Below are 14,660 nucleotides of genomic sequence, written 5' to 3' on the forward strand. Positions count from 1 at the left end.
GTCATAACTCGAGACAGGGTTGCCAGATCTTCGATGTTGTGGACTCGTTGGAAAGGTCTCTTGATTAACTAACCAATGATGGGTCGGATGATGGATCCGGACATCGTTTACATGCATTTAAGTGAGATCCGGCTTCAAAAAAGTACTTAAATATCACTTAAGTGGTCATAACTCGAGACAGGGTTGCCAGATCTTCAATTATGTGGACTCGTTCGAAAGGTCTCTCGATTATCTAACCAACAATGGGTCGGATGATGGATCCGGACATCGTTTACATGCATTTAAGTGAGATCCGGCTTCAAAAAAGTACATAAATATCACTTAAGTGGTCATAACTCAAGACAGGGTTGCCAGATCTTCGATGTTGTGGACTTGTTGGAAAGGTCTTTTGATTACCTAACCAACGATGGGTTGGATGATGGATCTGAACATCGTTTACATGCATATAATTGAGATCCGGATATATGTGAAACACATTTTTATACATAACTTTTGAACTACTTATCGAAACTTCAAACAATTCAATAGCGATGTATGGGACCCTAAACCAAGTCGAATGCAACTGGTTCGATCAAAATCGGTTCAGCCAGTGCTGAGAAAACTTGGCAAGATTTTGAACACATACATACATACACACACACACACACACACACACACACACATACACACACACACACAGACATTTGTTCAGTTTTCGATTCTGAGTCGATATGTATATATGAAGGTGGGTCTTCGAGCTTTTAATAAAAAGTTCATTTTTAGAGCAGGATTATAGCCTTACCTCAGTGAGGAAGGCAAAATCACCAATTTTTTTTACCGTGTATTATTTTTTCAAGTGTAGTCCGTATCCATACCTAACAACTTTGCCGAAGACACCAAATCGATCAAAAAATTCCTTCAAAAGATACAGATTTTTTAATTTTCATACATCATTTTTGTATGGACAGCCGCCAAATTTGTATGGAAAATTATATGGACAAACTAATGATGCAAAATGGCTTCATTGGGCATATCGAAGGCACCAAAAAAGTTTCAGTCGGATTAAAAAATACAAAAACAAAAATTGAAGAAAAAATACCGATTTCGTAGAGAATTGCTCTTAAGGGTGCACAGCAACCAAGGAAGTTGTTTTCTTCTTATTCCACAATTGTCAAACTTACGGACCCAATCCTGCAAGAATTTGATAGTAAAAATAGTCAAACTTTGTTTTAAATAACTATGAAGACAGTAATTTAGGGGATGAATAAAAAATATATCGAAAGTTCTCGTACTTTTGAAGATACTAAAATGTCTGTAACAGAAATCTGGGTGCAAAAGCTATGGTTGATGTGTACCGTTAAGGTAATTTAACTTGTTTGAAGAAATATTGTTTGACAGTTATTTGGTATTTTATGTCTATTTTAATTGTTCATCTCAATTTTTAAGGCTCAGAAATATTCATTTATGTCATCGCAAAGCCTCGCACGTTTCCTAAAAAGTTTGATTTGTTTGAAGTTAGATATCAGCCTTCTTGACACAGAGGTATCAATTGTTCATAGTGATAAATATTTAAAACGAACTCGAAACAGTACTCAAAAGTGCAGTATCACAGTGCAGTGTTGTGGTGCTATGTATATCGTTCTCTACAGAAAATTGAAAAAAATACAACTTGAGACTCTGAATATAATTTAGAGCAAAAAGTGGCCTACATTGATACCTGAAAAAATTAAAATACTATAATTAAATAAATTTCAAGTCTTTTTTTTTTTTTTTGAAAAGGTCCAATTAACAAAATTTCCAGTTTTTGCATTTTGGGTGTTTTTGAAACCGCCTTTAGTCAGGGGTATTAAAAAACACCCAAAAAGCAAAAATTGAAAATTGGGTTTATTGGACCTTTTCAAAACAAAAAAACTCCAGAATAATGTAATAAGTTTTAAAAGAATCAGATCAATTTATTATATGGTTTTTAGTTTTCATTAAAATTAATGCAAGTTCAGATCTTAACTAAGTAACTCAAATTTGATAGTCAAAATCACATTTTAACCATTCCGTGGCTCCCATCGGAAAACTTAAGTAGATTCTGTGACCAACCATCCACAGAAGGCAACCTCCGATGATTCCTCTCATTGTGTCTCGACTCTAGCTGAAGAAATGAGAACTGCCAGTTATGTAAGCCAGATAGTCCATTCTTTAGAGACAGGAAAAAAACAACAGAACAAACAACGCTACAAACTATACAGTGTTGCGACGATAGTCAGTGTTTTAAGCTGCCATGGGAAAGGGCATCAATTCCATATTTCTTTTGTGCGGGGGGTGATGCCCATTGAGGAAGATTTCCGAGGTTGTGCTCTTTTGGTGCAATCGTCTTTTTTTGGAGAAAAGTCAATAAACCTGTTTGATAACTTGCATTTACAGTCGACTCTCTGGTTGTCGATCTTCTAGATATCAATATTGCTCCTATTGTCAATAAATTTTTCAGTCCCTTCAAGAAGCATGCTTTGATTATAATCAATAATTATCAACTTAAGATTTCATATATTCTGTATATCAAATTTAAGATTTCTAACATCCAAAAGTTTTGGTATTTCACATGTGACAATGATGCACAACGGTACCGATGGTAACGGATTCTGCCGGTGGCGCTTGCTCCGGTCGGATGACGGACAACCTGGGCTCGAGATCGTCATCATCGTCGTTCTTTTTGGGGGTGTGCGGGGGATTTGGAGAGATAATTATAAGGCGCTACCCGCAGTCAACTATAGTCGTTGACCCCGCCGTGGAGTTCAGATTCAGTATTGTTAGCGGGGTCCCCCTGGAGATTCTCAGATTGTGAGCTTGATTGTTTGATTGCTGGCTAGATTTTGCAGAAGACGTAGAAAAGTGATGGATTAAAATTAGACCAGAGATATAATTGTGAGGTTAGTTTAACGGATCGATAGATCACTGAACTAAGTTGCAATTGGACTGGTCTAAGACTTCTTACGGAGGTCAATAAAACACAGTCAGGAAGCTCCACCTAACCCAAACTCGCGGCTCCTAACGAGATCTGGAAAACAACAGTTTTACGCTCACACAAATCTCCGTTGGAAAGGCTAATTTCAATCTGAAGGCGCAAGGCCTCGTGCTACCTCGCAGAGCAAAATCAATTAAACAGCTCCACCGTTGTTTCAGCACCGGCATTCGTACGTTCCAGGCTAATTCCAGCAGCCAGCTTCAGCCTTCCAAACATCATACATCAGAAACCACCGCAAGCTCCCCTTTAATTTTAGCCGATTCATTCTCAATCGACTGGTGGCTGGCGCAAGATCAAAACAGAATACTTTTTAACTCGTAAACCAAGCAGAGGTGTGGGGTGACTTTCCCTTGATTATCTTTACCATAATTATTTATTATATATAATGTATTTTAAGAATATTTTTATATTTATCTGCTGAAAAAACTATTTTTCATGTGATGAGAATACTACGCAAAGTTTAATAACATTTCCCTTCAAGGGATACCAGCTCGATATCGGCTGATTTAAATCTCATCTGAATCAATTTTGCCCTCCCACTTCCTCTTGAAAAAACTCTGTAATCTCGGGCACGATCTTCTCTGCCAGTCGTGCAAAGTTCTTTCCCCAACTCAGATTCTACACCACTCTGATGCTAGACACCAAGAACCGTTGGATTCCTCCCGGCACGAACCCTTCCGCCGAACGTGGCCGGTAGAACATGATTAATTGGGCACTGATGGTCAATTTGTGCCACGCACGTGGTAATTTTCCAGGTTTCCACTTTCCGCCACGTGCACAGCAAAAAAAAGCTAAATGATTTTTTTTCACAAATTTCTTATTTCAAATTCAAATAAATTTGTAATTTTATTTGTAAATAAACAATTCCTAATTATGTTGCAATTTTCACAGCATTCTTTTTACCGTGAGCTGTGAAAATTAGAAAAAAAAACTGCTGCAAGTCAGAGGACGCGGGATCGATTCCCGTTGCAGTAGCGCGCGGCTGAAGATAACTAAATTTCACCAACACTTTCTACTGCGTTGCCTTCCCAGGGTGAAGGTCACTGGGCGATCGTAAAATCAATAATCGACCATTGTTAAGGAAGTGGGGCCCGGTTTGGCATTTGCTGCAAAATTGAAAAGGAAAAAAAACACGCACACACACAAAACTATTCAAAGTCTGTGCCCATTTCGACGAGATAAGCCCTTTTGTTCAAGGTTGGGTGAAAATGGATCACTCTGAGCGGAGAGAAGATTTGAACAAAAAAAAAATGAAAGGCTCCTAAACCAAACAAGAGCAGACCACTGAAATTCCTTCTCATGGTTAAGGTGAGTTGATTGTTGAAAAAGCAAATAATACACGACGAAGTCGCTCCCTTAAGATAACCAAAAATCGTTTTATAGGTTAACTTTAAGAGCAGTTTTGGATTGCCAACTTGAGTACAAATTTTATTGCGAATTTTTTTATGGAGGCGTTTTCTCAGACTTACCATTAGTTCCAACATTAATATTATTTGTATTATATTTTCATCAAATCTGTTTCACGACACAGTAAAAAATTGTTTGAATTTGGAAAGTGATAAATTACCAGGCAGCAGGTTTAGCCAGTGTCTTAAAGGAAATTTTCTCAGCTTTCCAATGCTTCTTAAAGCGAAATATCTTTTTTTTTGTTTTTGAAACTTTTTAGTAACAGTTTAAGAAACCTGTCAAATGATGTGTTTTATGTGACATTTACCCATCAAATTGTGCAAAATAAGACAAGAAACAGCATTCTAGAAGGTTGCAAACGCTAAACATTTTTAAAATTTAGTTTAACCGAGTTTTTCAATACATTTTCAACAGAAAATCATTTTATATTTTTTTCTTTATTTTATACTTATGAAAATATGACTTTTGAAGCAACAGAAATTTGAAGTACATTTTCGATTTTAAATCATGTTTTGTATCCATGTTCCGGGTTCAAATTTGATTAAAGAAATATCATATTTATTCAAAAAAAATCCAAAAATAACCTTAATAATCGTTTGTATCAGCTAAATCAAAGCAGACACGAGATACTTGTACACAACAATTATGTATCTTTTAACTCATGTTAGAAACATATTTTATTACGGTTTTATGATTTTCATTTGTGAATAAATCCCACATATTCAAAAACTATTTTCAAAATGTTTAGCGAATTGCAACCATCTACAAAGTTGTTTCTTGTCTTATTTTGCACATTTTGATGAGTAAATGTCATATAAAACACATAATTTGACAAGTTTCCAGGAATGTTATTTAAAAGTTTAAATAATGAATAAATAATGAATGAATTTAGAACAAAAAACAAAAAAAAAGATTTCTCGATGAATCATTTCGCTATTAAAAGCATTGGAAAGCTGAAAAAATTTCCTATAAGTAGTGATGACTATATTTTCCTGAAAAGTTTGTTCTAGAAAACACGCCGTGCAATAAATAGCTCTGTAAGCAGTTTCCTAGGATAAGATTTATCTATAACATTTGTTTTTGTTTTTTGTAATTGGCTTTAACTGGTTTTCCAATTACAAAAAAAAACAATTTGCGTCATTGGTTCGTCCATACAAATCTTATATAAAAATGACAACTGATCATACAAAAATTTAATCTAAATATTCCTCTTTTTGAACAGAAATTATCAAACTAAAGCAAACTTGATATAAGTTACGCAAATACCTTATGTTGTTGTACCTTATGCAAAATTAGTTACTTTGAGTAACTTTTTGCAAAACCAATTCTTTTGATTTGGTTTAAAATTAGGGTGGTTCACGCTTTGGGGGATTTTTTGAATCTAACTTTTCAGGAATATTTTTGAGATTTTCTTTTGTTTTCTAGAAAGTTTTTGGACTTGCCCAAGCAACTTTGTCGAAGACACCAAAAATTTATCTCGCAGGCCAAATTTAAGGACTAGGTGTTCTTTAAACTCTAGATATTTTCATTTGATAATGTCAAATTTGTTGGTGTCTTCGACAAAAATGCTTGGATTGAACAACTTTCCAGAAGACAAAAAAAACTCTGAAAATAATCTTGAAATGTTAGGTTTTCAATACCACCCAAATCGTGAACCACCCTTATTTCAAACAAACCATTTGCCCCTTTCTCTTGGCAACTACTCTTATAAAGACACCGAGCAATTCCAGCTCAAATCAGGAATGTTTCTGGTACTTTTGTACCCGACCCTCTCCGATTTCAATCAAACTTTGTAGACATGTTATCCTAGACCTATATAAGCCATTTTTGTGTACATGGAGCCAATAGTACACCAAAACAACATTTGAGAAGGGTGTGAGGTATTTAAATATTTTTGTATTGTGCAATTTAAAAATAACTGTATCGCGAAGCCGTTGCGTCGTATCAAAAGGTGGTCAAAGATAAACTTGTAGGAAATTGGACGAGCTTTCTGAAAAAAATACACTGAAACAAAAATACAGGCCACTTATATGAGATTTTTTGATTTTTAAGTCTGAAACTTAAATTTAAAGGTGATGTTACGATTTTTTTTCGTTCAAAATTTTTGAGGAAATAGCCTAAGATGTTACCAACAGACTGACGAAAATGCAGGATGGTATGTCTCTCCTAAAAAAAATACAAAAATCATTGACTAAAACTGTTTTTTGAAAAGTGGTCTAAACGTCAAAATTTTCAAAAACCGGTAGTGTGAATCGATTCCCCAAACAATTTTACATAAAAGTCTCCATATTGACCATTGTCCTATGTCCAATTCTTGGGAAGATACAGCGGTTTTAAAAATAAAAATGTTGAAAAAATGGGTTTTTTGGTGGTTTTTGACAATTTCTATATGACAGACTTGGTTTTTCAGTCTGGTAAATATTTTTACCGGAAAGCTCGTCCAATTTCCCATAAGTTTGTCTTTGACAGCAATTCAATTGGGTGTAAGAGCTTACAGATATAAGCTAATTTACTATCCAGGTATCTACCACACTGAAAAAAATATTCTATTTTCAGTTATTAGCAATGTAATTAAGCTTATATCTGTAAGCCCTTACATCAAATTGAAATGCTGTCAAAGACAAACTTATGGAAAATTGGAATATTTTCCACCTAATTTTGCAATCTTAACTACTGTGCAGTGTTGCGTGAAATGTATCATTTTGAAATCAATAAAAAGTAAAGAAAAGTTCATGTTAAAGATACCAATTGTTTTATAAAAATGAAGTCCTACAAGGATATGTACTAGGTTAGATTTGAAAATAACGAATTATTTTGATTTTAAATTGTTTCCATGTTGCCATCTAACCCCCTCTGACTCTAATCTAATACCTCTGACTCAAGGCGGTTTCAAAAACACCCAAAAGACAAAACTGGAAATTTAATTTCTTGGACATTTGAAAAAAACTCCAGATATGAAATTATAAAAACATTTCCAAAAATAGTGTTTTTGCGTAAATCGATTAAACCGGGCCGAATGGTTTTTCTCCAAAGTTTGTATGGAGAATTAGTGCTGTTCGGTTCTCCTACATATTGCATGCAATTTTTAAGTTGTATGCAACAGCGACGAACCGCCCTAATTCATTCTACAAACTTTGGAGAAAAACCATTCGGCCCTGACTAAATATTTTTGAAAAATTCAAAATGCACGTGTTTTTGGGGACTCCAAACTTCAAGCTTCCCCTCGCGTTGTGCCTGCGCAGTCATTTTTGTCAATTTTTGTTGGTCAGTGTTATTAATTTCGGAAACTCAGTTTAGAAAATTACTTTGCTTTTTACATTTAATATTTTTTCCTAATTTTTTCTGGTCAGATTTTGAAATATTTACATACCATTTTTGTATAGGCGATTGTCAAATTTGTTAGTAGATTTGTAGAAGTTCCGGTGAATTGCTCTGATGAATACTAAAATTTCGGCGGTTCTGGTCAAGGTCGTTTGAACCGAAACTTCTGCAAATCGAGTCTGGACATTTTTTTAGTTCTCAAGCTTGTTGAACATGTTTTTATTAAGAATCTCTTGGTGAAATTTGCTCTTGCATCTATTCAGCATTAACATTCCCATAAAAATAAATCTTTTGGTGATATTTGGACCTACAAAATGACCTTATCGTTAAAATGAGCAGTAAAGTATGTTTCTTTTTTTGTCAATATTCGATAAATTTTCTTCCGTTTTGATTTTTGATGGAATCTACATAAAAATATACTCCATTGTTTTGTAAACTTTAGCAGTTAAAATACACTTAGGAGAAGTCTTAGCAATGTAAATATCACCTCATTGTCACCCATCAGAGGTGTGAAAATCACCTTCAAACTCTCCTATTGTAACCACCACAAAAGAGTCTCCCCTTTCGACGTCCATTCACAACAAATTCCCAAGTTAGCTCTTCTTCACTCTCCTCTCCTTCTTTTCCACTCTCTTTTTATTTGTCTACCACAAAGCATGATTTAGTTGTTGACTTATGTGCATTTCCTATTCGCATTTCTCTTTCTCTTTCACAATTTCTATGTGTGTGCAGTGGATTTTAACTCTTTCATAGGGGATCGCGTCCATCTTTCTCTCACTTCTCCTCCAAAGGGGGGGAACCCTCTTCTGCCGTGGAAAAAGAGAGGAGGCCTTTCTTCGTGCGCCCATAGCCTACTTTTTTACTATGATGAGAGGGTGCACGCTAAAGGGATGTTGGACAGTTTTTGAGTTTGAGTTTGATTTTGTTTTATATAGCAATTTTGTAGCTTCATTTTTGAATCGATATAAATTTAAATAATTTTTTAGGTTATGTTCAAAAAAAGCCTAATTATATGTAAAAGGTCAAGATTAATTGACCAAATTACCAAATTATCAGTGTAATTTTCTCCGACACCACCTCGTGCCGAGTCCGATCGCACCGGACACTTCCAGCGCCCGCTCTCTTTCTCTCTGTCCGTTTCTCTCCCAACTCTTCGCCACCGTCAAAAGTCGGTTTTTCCGCGCGCGCTTCTCAAAGCCAACTTCGGTCCACAGTTCGTCGCTTGCTGCGATCCGTTTCGGACCAAGTCCTTTGCACACTTTCTTCGTCGTGCGCGCGCGTGCGTTTTTCGATTCGTCGCCTACTCGTCCGTTGGTGTCACACACAGGAAAGGGCGATCGGTCAGTCGTCGTCGGTGCGACGAGGTCAGTTTGTTATCGAATGGGGGGTGTGAGTGTGTAATCGAGAGAGAGAAAAAATTACGTCACATGTACGTAAAGTTTTGAGTTGAGCTCGGGCAAAGGTTACAGTGTGAGTAAGTGAAGGTTAAACGCGAGGGTTAGCAGTTTCAAAGGTTTTGGCATTTAATGGGCGCCTCAAAAATGAGGTTTACGTCCCTATGTTAAGTGGCCCATGAATTGTTTTTGGAACAAACCTCAAGAAGATCAAACTTAAGGTGAAGTCAGTGTGCGTCTGTGAGAAAGAGAGATAATCGAGCGTAAATGAAAATTGCATCATGGAAGTGTGAATTAGTGATGTTTCGTGCAAGAAGATGAAAAAGTTGGTGGTCTAAAAAACCGAAACCAGCTGAGAATACAGTTCTGGAGCAGCACTTTAATGAAACAACTAGACAAGGCAAGGTGTTTAATGGGCACCACCCCTCGTATTGGACGCGTTTGGCGAGATCGTAAAATTGGTTACAACTTGATTGCGCACAATTTTATCTCACCTGGATCTCATCCACTTTTCCTCCCTCCCCCTTCCATTGTGGGTATGCAAATGTGGGGCTGCGGATTAGCGAAACATCTTTACTGTTTCTTAGCGTTTATTAGCTGCAAATAGTGAGAACTTGAATGAAGTGGCTATTGGGTAACACCTTCTTGTTCTGATGGTTCTGGATAATTGGATGTATATTTTCCTCTCTGGTTTTTTGTTAATGTTGAGGGCATTCTTTTTAATTGTTTATCAATATTTATAATTATTTTTATTAATAATTTTTCATTGAAGCAAAACCCCATTTTCAACCAAATTAAAACTTCAAAAAAGAAGATTTTCTCTAATAATTTTACATTTTGAAAAGACAATATTCATGACCCCATTTATGTCAACATAGTTATTGAAAATTCAACTAATTTTTAGATGTTATACATATTTCGTCTGCCTGTGTGGATCCCGCGGTTTAAGAAGGCCACATAATAAGGTGTTACGTCGATTCCATACATATTTCTCAAATTATAATGTTCGTATTTAGATCAAAAGATAGGTTGCACAATTTGATACAAGTTATAAAATAAACCAAAAAAGAAAATTAAATTATTTTTTCTCGTATCAAAAAAATCATCTTATAAAAGATGAAATTATTTTGCGTGTTTTTAATATATTACAGAACAATTCTATTCCCCCCTATCCTAATGAAAATTCAACCTATTATTTTTATAGAGGTAAGAAAAAAAATACGTTACGTACTTACTAAAATGATAACTTAAAAAAGAAAACCAATCTATTTTCACCATACTCATTTTCGAATTCCATATTATTACCTTATCAAAAAAAACGTAAACCGGGGTGATGCCTATCAAATGAGATTTTCCCGCAAAATGAAAAGTGCCAATTAAAAACGTACGGAATGGTACACCCAAAGTTAAAGAACGAGGGGATAGTCCTCACGAAAAGAAACGTGAGGAAAGTGCTATATTGCGAGAGAATAGTCCTCTCGCGTGTTCATTCGTTCATTGGAACAGTTCATCCTATGAGTGGCTTATATGGACAAACGACCGCCACTTAGTCACCGAACCATGGTGGCCCATACGGCAAAGGCACGGTTCAATATGCCGAAGGTCTTGGGTTCGAGTCTCGGTACCGGTACTTTTTTTTTTGATAGATGAACTTTTTTGGAAAATGAACCATGAGTAAAGTACTCTCGGTAATTTCGGGATTTATCCTCTCAGTCCGCACACAGTACCATTTTACTACCGAATCGTGCTCTTTATCCTCTCGTATGCCGATGCCCAGTTCTGGGTGTATGGTATCATATTGACCGTGTTAGAGAAGTGTTCAAATGTTCAATTGAATTGATAATTTTATGACGAAAACATATTTAACGAATTTTAGACAAAATTCTGACTTTTTAGCTATTTTTTCTTGAAATTTATATGTATTTTGTTAAAAAGCTTATGAACTAAGTTAACTAAATATAAAAATTGATTTTTTTTCATTAAAACTCTATCATCAACCTTAGTTATGGTACATTTGAATTAAAAATAAAAATGTAACACCTTAAATTTGATTTCAATAAGAAAAATTATGCCTTTGAAAGGCATAATTTTTCTTGTTGAAATCAAGTTAAAGGTGTTCAAATTTTATTTTTAATTCAAATGTACCATAACTAAGGTTGATGATAGAGTTTTAAAGAAAAAAATTCAATGTTGATATTCAGTAGTCAACCCGGAATTCTAAATAAGAATTTTCAACGCAACTTTTTTTTTAAACACTTTTGAAAAAACATTTTTGCAGAACAGTGTATGGACCTTGTGTGGCCAACCACAGTACATGTATTAAAAATAATAATCTTGATTCAAACTGTACCAGTTGGAAAATGTTCCAATAATAAAATAAAATCCTATCGATGTCACCCCGGTTATGAAGCTTTTTCTGAAGATAAAACTTCAAATAGTTTGTATTTTTGTTACATTTCGCAATGTACAATTTTGTTTACATTTCACAATTTTAGTCCAAATCTCATTCTAATTTTTAAAGAATCAACAATTTTATATAAAAGTTCTTGGGTTATCATTTCTGTAAGTTTTTTGAAAACTTTTTCTTACGCTTGTCTATTCCATAGTTATAAGTAATAATTTTTCGATTGAATTACGATGTAAAACACAGCTGATAGGAACACCAAAACTCTGGTATGTACCTGAATGAACTCATTGTAACTTGATTATTCACAAATAAAATCAAATTGAATTGAAAAATTCTTGGGTTATCAATAATTTTATCCTGATTTTTATTTTATTTGATCGAATACAACAACACAGATTTTTAATGATTCACGGTATTGAAACATGGTTTGTGGTAAATAAATTATGTTGATTTATTTTAAACAGAATTTCTAGGCAGTTTTTAATTCTGGTCTGGTTCATTAGAAAACCCTTAGAACCACTTTTTTCTCTATTTCAATTTTTAGCAAGATTATAACTGAGCAACGAATTGTCTTATTTTAAAAACAGACTTTTAAAAAAACTACTTTTAAAAAACATATCTTAGTTAGACCGACAGAAATTATAATTTTGGGTGTAAACATTTCGAAGACAAACTTTAACGTTTTGGAATTCACAATTTTTTTAAAATAGTTAATTTTTCAATAAATAACTGCAAAAATAACACTAAACCGCACGAATCGTTATTTTGACTCTTTTTATTTGATCGACAAGACCATGCAAGTTTAAGGTTGGGATCTGTTTTAAATATTTTAGATCGTAAATTGACATTTTAAACATTATACATTTTGTAAATATTTTGTTAATTATAACCATAACTATTAAAATCTTTTTCACATAATGTGTGATGCTAAAAACTTGTTTTTGATAAACAATATTTTTGAGTTATTTCAGAATGAGTCCAGCAAGAGCTTGCCGCTCGATTGGAACCCTGTTTTGACAGATCGATTGGAACCCAGAAAGTAACAGTTCGCATCTCCATATAGTCTCTCTATTTCAAACCTGTTTTGTATGGTTTCGGCCAATTTGGCCACATCCGGTAAATCTGGAATCCTTTTCTAAAATGTGAGGTTATGTCATGCGTCGTTTCTAATATCAGTATTATCAAAATTTATTTTAGTGTAAGAAGACAGAAAAAAAGGCCAGCGTTTAAGTGTTAATGTAACGTTCGCTGTTTGATAATGCTTTCTGCTTAACTTTACGAAGCAAAAACAATACATATCCCCTCCCCCCTTCTCTTACAAAAAAAAAACACTCATAATCATATCACCGATTCCTGTGCTGCGGTGTAACATTCCTTCACCCAACCGTCACAGAGACAAGCCACAAGTGGCCTCCTAGCAGCAGCAGCAGCAGCAGCAGCAAATTCAATTTTGTTTTTCCAAAGCAAACATTTCTGCTGTCCCCTCGAGCGAATCGTCGTTCAACGCACTTTGGGGTCCGTTTTTTTTTTTTGGTGTGAGTGTGTGTGGCTGATAAATTAAAGGGAGCGTTCTTTTATTACGTAACGCGAAAAATCGGACTTTTAGACCCCCTCCCCCCCCCCTCGTAACAAAATTTCCATACAAATTTTAAAAAAATTGTATGGAGCGTAACACGGCCTCCGACCCCCCCTCCCCCCCTACTGCGTTACGTAATAAAAGAACGCTCCCAAAAGTGTATAAAATTCACTTCTTTCCCCATTCCTCTCGCGCCTTTTTAAGTCTCGCAAACACCTCCGCCCCCTCTCTGTCAGAGCACGCTTGAACAAAAGAGAGCGGTTTTTTTTGTTGGTGTGTGCGTGTTTATTGTTGTTGCAGTTTTATTTTAGTTTGGGGGAAGCTAGACAATCGGCGAACCGTGGAGGACTGTTGCATTTAATAATTATGGAGTTTTTTTCATCTTAAAAAATTCTAACTTGCTTTAATAATAATAATAATAATAATAATAATCTTTATTTCATTTCAATTCATAATGCATTCCATAATTCCCCTAGTGAACATTAGTTCTTTTAAAGGGTTTTTATGTTATGTTATGGGTGTTGTGTTTTCTTGTGTCGTGTTGTGTTGTGTGTTGTGGTGTGTAGCTGGTAACACTTTATTATTTTAATTCAATTCATCGCTTAGATCTAACGTACAATAAAGTTGTTTAAATTTTCACGTGTATAAATTGTTAATTTTCTTTTGAATTCATTGACTGTGAGTGCTTCTTTCATGTCTTCCGGGAGTTCGTTGTATAGGGTTGGTCCTCGGATTTTGAATCTTCTTCTTCCTAGTTCAGTACGAAATCCTGTCCTCCTTAAATCAGTTGATCCTCGGGTGTAGTGGTCGTGGATAGCAGCTTCAAACTCCCAATTGTGATGAATGTTGACGTTGTTTAAGATCCGGTACATAATTACTGCGACTGACTGTGTGTAGAGGCCATACATTGGCAGGATTTTGTGCTGTGGCATTGAATAGAGTTCACGTGTTGGATGTAGAAAGGGTAGCTTGTAGACAGCCTTAATACAGCGGTTTTGTTGCACTTGAAGTTCTTTTAAGTAGACTTTGGGACACGAGCCCCAAACTGCAATGGCGTATCGGTAACGGCTGTGAATGTATGCTAAGTAGATTTTCAGGAGCACATGGTGTGGGACGCTTCTAGACAGTCTCCTGAGGATTCCGCACAGTGATGAGCACTTTGCAATAACTTGCCGCACATGATTGTCCCAGTTGAATCGGTTGTCGAGGTAGACGCCCAAGTACTTAAAACATGCTACTTCTTCGATGACTGTGTTGCGTACACTAAGTGAGGGATATTCTGGCAATTGTGAATGCAGAAATCTAAAAATCATCATTTTAGTTTTGCTGAGGTTCAAAGCCAGAAGATTGTTTTCCAGGTAGTTGAACACTAACTCCATGTCTTCCTTCATTTGTTGTACTACTACAACCGGTGATGGGCATGCGTACGAAATGGCGGTGTCGTCGGCAAAGAGTCGGGTCTTACCGTGGAGCTGCAGTTTAGACATATCGTTGACGTAGATCAGAAACAGTAGCGGTCCGAGAACGCTTCCTTGGGAACTCCACAACGAACAAACTGGATCT

At 35.5% G+C, this 14,660-nt stretch overlaps 1 protein-coding gene across 2 annotated transcripts in view; it reads left to right on the forward strand.

Moving 5' to 3' along the window:
• LOC6054819 (rhophilin-2) overlaps positions 1-14,660 on the forward strand; it is a 140,064-nt gene that overhangs the window by 65,707 nt on the left and 59,697 nt on the right. Inside the window, exon 1 of one of the 2 annotated variants that reach the window (XM_038259526.1) lies at positions 8,955-9,194. The exons of the other annotated variant lie outside the window; for it this stretch is intronic. The gene's annotated coding sequence lies outside the window, so the exon portion shown is untranslated. Of the gene's footprint in view, positions 1-8,954; positions 9,195-14,660 lie in introns of those variants that run through there. 2 annotated transcript variants of the gene reach the window in all.

Source organism: Culex quinquefasciatus, chromosome 1 (genome assembly GCF_015732765.1).
Source record: "Culex quinquefasciatus strain JHB chromosome 1, VPISU_Cqui_1.0_pri_paternal, whole genome shotgun sequence".
Lineage (NCBI taxonomy): Eukaryota > Metazoa > Arthropoda > Insecta > Diptera > Culicidae > Culex > Culex quinquefasciatus.